Raw genomic sequence first — 6,039 nt, forward strand, 5'->3', positions numbered from 1 at the left:
TGAATCAGGCAGCGGAATTTACATGGTGTAAGGGAAGAAGTGAAATAGCCCTTAGAAAGATAATTTCCTGTTCCAGGAATGAAGTAAGTTACTGCTGTATACGTGAGGGGAGGAATTACAGCTCTGAATCTGTTTCTTTCAGGACTGCTCAAGAAGCTCTGTAGGTACCTACCACTCCATAAAAGGCATAGAAGCAATAACTGCAATTTAGCACGATGTGAAGAATAGTATCACTGGCTGCAGTGTGGCTATTTGTGCAAGGTGAGTAGAAGTTGGCTGTTGCCTTAAACTTTCCATCTTCTTACAAAAAACCCCACAAACTGTCTTTTTTTAGAAAATCAGAAAATAAAACAAGTCTGCTTCAGCATAAACACAAGGGAGAGGAACATGATGCAGGTTTGTACCCTGTAGAAATTCCTTTTGTATTATGATGTTTTTCAACCACAGATGTTAGTTCAAAATTGATATAATACTATTACTTGCTAATCTACCAGAAACATTTTTAAAACATAAAATAGATGTAATTGTACGTGATAAATGAGCCTATGCAATTACAACCAAAACCCAATGGGAATAATTATCTATTAGTGACACCTGCAAAGGAACTGTAAGCAGCTGCAGCATTTGATTTTTGAGCAAAGTTAAAAGAAAAGAAAAGAAAAAAGAAAAGAAACAGTTTAAAGGTGGATATTAAGTAGTGAGAATCCAAAGAAGTGATGGGTAGAATGTTTATTCTTAAGAGATTTCACAGACATTATGTTGGGGTAAAATTTGAAATGGGTTTTTTAATCTGAAGAGATATGTTCACAATTCAGAATAAAGAAGGTTAGAACATTAGATGGTATAAATAGTTAGAGCTCTATTGACTTTAAATGAGCTATGACAATTTATCCAAGCACAAAGTTGGGCCTAAAATGTCACAAAATCATCTTTGGAATGAGAGCAGGTAAAGGATTCCAATCATAAAAAATATTTCTAGCATATTAACTATGCTACCCTACTGCATTTTCATTAAGATTATTTTTCTTGGGTGAGAGGTAGGTAAAACAAAGGCAGTAAGTTTGTTTTTGTGAGAACGTTTAAAAATTTTGCTTTTTCTAAGCTCCCTAGGAAAAAATCAGTTTTTCAGCAAGAAACCCAAACTGACAACATCCCCAATATTTTTTTCCCTAAAAACTGATAAAGTAAAAATGAGACAAAACAGTTATTGGTGAGACTTTCAAATACCAAAACTATGTGCTGCAATCTTGATCCAATTTCTTGTAAACAAGACATTCCAAAATATTATGGGACCGCATTTTCAGTAAAAAAAAAGGCTACTGTACTCATCTATTGGAAATCGGCATGTTTCCTGTTAAAATCAAAAAAGGTAGAAATGTTTGCATAACCTGAGGATCTGGTCCAGTGCACCTGTATATGTAACTCTTATTAAAAAGGAATGAATGTTCAAATTACTAATCAGTGACTGATATTGCCATAGTGAATCTGTAGATGCTAAGTAGCAAGCATTCCACTTGGATGTTTTATTGTAAGAGCTTACAGTCACTGGGAATGGTTTTGTTCTGTTCATTGTTGCTTTGTCTGTTTTATCCAACCTAGTCAATTCCAGAAATTATGAGACAGTTGACTGGCCTCATAAGCTTTAGATATATATTAGAAAAAAAAAAGAAAACTCCCTCTTCTAAGGATAGCAAAGTGTATGAGGCTGTGAACTGTAATCATATTGTTCAGGTCAGGAGAATCAGAAATACTTTATATGCACTGTGGGGTACTGGTGGGAAACAAGATGTCTCATGTATTGCCACACTGTAAAAATGAACATTTTCACACTTATTTCTCTCACAGGATGCTCACACTTCCATTTTAAAGTTGCATGTCTCCTCAATCAGGAAATCTCGATCAGTACATGGAAAAGAATCATAATACAAGTATTCATATAATATAATATAAGATACAATATAAGGCACTTCAGTATTAATATCACGCTTTCCCACAAATACATAGGACACTGGAAACATAATTTGTATGCATATATCAATATTGAATATTTGTTACTGTTGCTGAAGTCATCACTGAGGGTGAAGTGACACATTACACTTAGACCACACTAAAGACATTAAAAATGTGAGCATCCACATGTAAGTTCATTAACTTGTTTTAAATGCCCTCTAAGCATCTCAAAATTTTGCCACTTTGCATAAGAATGAACTCTTGGCCATGCTACTTAGGTCTTGTTATTGTAACTTCAGTCTGCTCCACAAAGATAAAACGAGCAATTTGCGGTCCTCTAGCATCCCAGGATACACTGCTGCCATCACCCCCCCACCCCAAGGCATCCCCCAGGGCACATCTACACATGCATTAATGCGCCGTTGTTACAGCACATTAAGTTTAGTACCTCTGGACGCTTTTACACATGCTCTGGGAGTGGTGGGGGGCACTATTAAAGTGCTGCTGTGTCCTCTGTATCAGTGTCCCCGTGCTTAGAAATGGCAGTGAGGATTATTGAACTAAAGCTCATCAAGCACCCCCACCACCACTTTTAAGTGCGGAGACACTGATACATGAGACATTGGAGCTTGCTGGAGTGCGGTAGTTGCCATGATCCAGCAGACTCGATTAATTGATTAATTGAGTTTCCTCCAACATACTGGAATTCCAGCGCATCAGGGCAGTTGCCATGCTTGTGTATGGGTGTCCTGTAATATGAGGTACTAATTAAATGCACAGTAAATGATGACACTGTGCAGTAGCACCAGTGCATGGTCTTTTTGTGATGCTTAATACACAATAGACTAATTCTACTGCACATTAATCATCTTGTGTAGACGTCCCCCACAAGCAGGAATAGAGCCCAGGTTTCCTGGCTCCTAACCATGCACCTGTTCACCAGGCCTCTATTGGCAAGTCAAAGCTGTACAGGCAAGAAATGGTATTAACCCTTAACATGCGACTGCTCACAGTATGTTCTAACTTTAGCACTGCTTAACATTTCACAGAATTAGTATGGTCCAAATGCAATGTATAACTTTACCCGTATAAGGTTTTGCACTGGGAGGAAGATTAAAGGCATAGATCAGTGGTTCTCAACCTTTTTAGACTCAAAGCATTCTTGGGAAGACTCAAGGCAGCTCTTGGAAACTAGCACCTTTTAGCTTTCATTCATTTTTTTACTAAAGAATAATAATAGAGTAATTCTTTTGTAGCAAAGAGTTTAAAAAGACCACAACAGATTCCACAATGTTTTTGATACTCGGGATTCCTGTTTGAAATCTCTGGGTTTATTTTGGGAATCAGCTGTAGGTATCTACACACTGAGCAGTGAAATATTAGCTGCAAACTGCAACGCCCTTAAAAGAATCTCATGGTAACCTGGTTGAGAATCACTGGCATAAAGTCACACAAACAAGATAAAGAAATGTGGGTAAAGACTTTTAGAGAATATAATTTGTTTTGCACTAACCACACATTATATTACCTCAGAGTAGCTCAACCCTTAGTAAAATGAGGCATTGTGCTTAGAGTCCTTTCTTTCTCTTTTCATTCCTAACAGAAGGAAATTCCTGGTTACATTGAAGGGTGCATCTATCAGCAGAAACAGCGTGTAAACATTAAGAAACCATCATGTTTTGCCTGATTGCCTTGGTATGTACATTTTTGGATTAGAAGAATAGCTAAAATGAATTAATCTCAGTCCCTTTAATCATAGTTATTGTGCCTAAAATAAAACACTATTTTAGCCAAATTCCCTTCAGGCATATGTGGGTACAGCTTCATTGCCTTGAATGAAGTTTTGCCTATGCACATCAGAGAATTTAATGAATTATAAATGCACTGCTGTGAGAAAATACAGGTTCATCCAAATTTCAGAGAAAATTAAAGACCATAATAAAGAACATATTTAATAAGTAAGTGGATGTTTGTTATTAGTTTTCATAGGGGGAAAAATCATCAACTTCAGGTATCCCCACATGTCCTGGGAATATATCTGGGAATATATCTTAAACAATATATATCCTGGGAATATATCTTAAACAATACTGCAAAAATTTTATTTCCTAATATTCAATGGATAATGTAGCCTAGTTTTCTTAGAATTTATTTTTACTGTTAGTATGCTGGTCACAGCGTCTTCTGTTCTTTAAAACCTCTTGGACAGAGAAAACCTCAATTTAAAAATAAAATCTTTTTCGTCTGATTTCTGGTAAGAAGCTTATATGCAACTGTGGAATAATATTCTAAGAGAAATTCTGAAATCAGCCCTGTTTGAGATAATTAAAATTAGGCAAGCCAACATATTTGCAAGCAGTCTACAAAGGAAAAAGCTACACTAACAATGGATTACACTGGTAAAATAACCTAACAAGACTTCTACCTTTTAATTTTTTGTTCCAGTATCCTGTAGGCTGACAATGCTAAACTGACAATAAGAATCTAATCTGTCAAATGGCGGTCTTCAGTGAATTGTTTTCTTCCCTGAGCTCTACTGGTAAACTTCCAGTCTTCACGGAATGTGCAAAATATATGTTTTTCTCTGACATATCTTCAGTGTTACAATTTTTATTCAGGAAGTAATTAAGTCTAAGTTTCATACAATATGTGGAACATAAGTTAAGCACTATCCTTCACTTCACTGTTTGTTTTGGCAACATTTTCAGAAGCAATGAATTCTTAGTTCAAAGAGAAGACAGGAATCCATACCAAAAATAGTATTAAAATTCCTGCAGCTGGAATAATATATATACTTTTGGGGCTGGTGACATTTGTTTTAGCGATACTAAAAGATCTGGCAAGCTGGGGTATTGTCCAGTGTGAACTTTCTAAGTAACTTTCTCTTTGATGTAATACAAACATGACAGCATTGATGAGCAACACCGAGATCTTTCCGTGGCCTTCATTGACCTAAGGCCGTTGATTCAATCAGCAGAAAGGCTGTATGGAAGATCCTGATGAGATTTGCCTGTCAAAATTTGTTACCATTATCAGACTTCATGACAACATGACAGCAACTACCCTAAGCAATGACTCAGAAATGGACCCCTTTACTGTTAGAACTGGAGTCACGCAAGGATGTATTATTGCACCAACACTCTTTTCCATCTATATCACAGTTATTCTAGATCTCATTGCTGATAGACTTCCATCTGGAGTTAGTATCCAGTAATACATGGATGGCAATTCCTTTAACATCAACTTATGTTCCAAATCCAAGACATTTAACACCTCTGTTACTGATCCTCAATATACTGGCAACTGTGTCATGTGTGTTCACTCAATTGAAAAGCTCCAGGTCACTCCTGACTGCTTCTGGGAAACACATGAAATGCTAAGACTCTCTGCCAACTTAATGAAAACCAAGATCCTTTAGGAATACACTCCAAAGTAACCAGCTGCTTCTCCATGTTTTCAATTAGAAGATAGTCCTTGGAGGATGTTGAGCATTTCCCTACCTGGGTAACCACCTTTCCTCTAAAAAGTAAACATAAATAATGATATTCAACACCAAATAAAATCTGTCAGTGCTACCTTTGGATGTCTGAAACTGTCTTCAGTGATATCACCACCCAAAGTGAATGCCTCATCTACTGTCATCTATACCCAGGCTGCTGTCATCCATACCCTGTTATGTGGGTGTGAAGCTTGGGTAACTATCAGAAAATCTTCCATATCAAATATCAAGACATGAGAATTAATGCCAGAATTCTGGCTCAAGCAAATACCACCAGCATTAAAGCCATGTTTATATAGTACTGGCTGTGCTGACATGTCATGAGGATACCTGACAGCCAGCTCCTAAAAACTATAGGAGCTGGTTGTCAGATATCCTCATGACATGTCAACAGAGTCAGTCCGGGTCCTATACTCCCAACTCACTGATGGTCACTACTCTAGTCAAATTAGTCCCGAGGCCACTGAGACTGTTGTGACACCTTAGATGCTGTAACAACCCTCTTCCACTTTGCCCTGTGTTTGGCTAGCTTTGTGCACTCTGTCAGTTGAAGCCCCATCCAGTCCTTAATACTGGCACCTCAGCTCTTC

The sequence above is a fragment of the Alligator sinensis genome, unplaced genomic scaffold, assembly GCF_000455745.1.
Source record: "Alligator sinensis unplaced genomic scaffold, ASM45574v1 scaffold614_1, whole genome shotgun sequence".
In the NCBI taxonomy this organism is placed as follows: domain Eukaryota; kingdom Metazoa; phylum Chordata; order Crocodylia; family Alligatoridae; genus Alligator; species Alligator sinensis.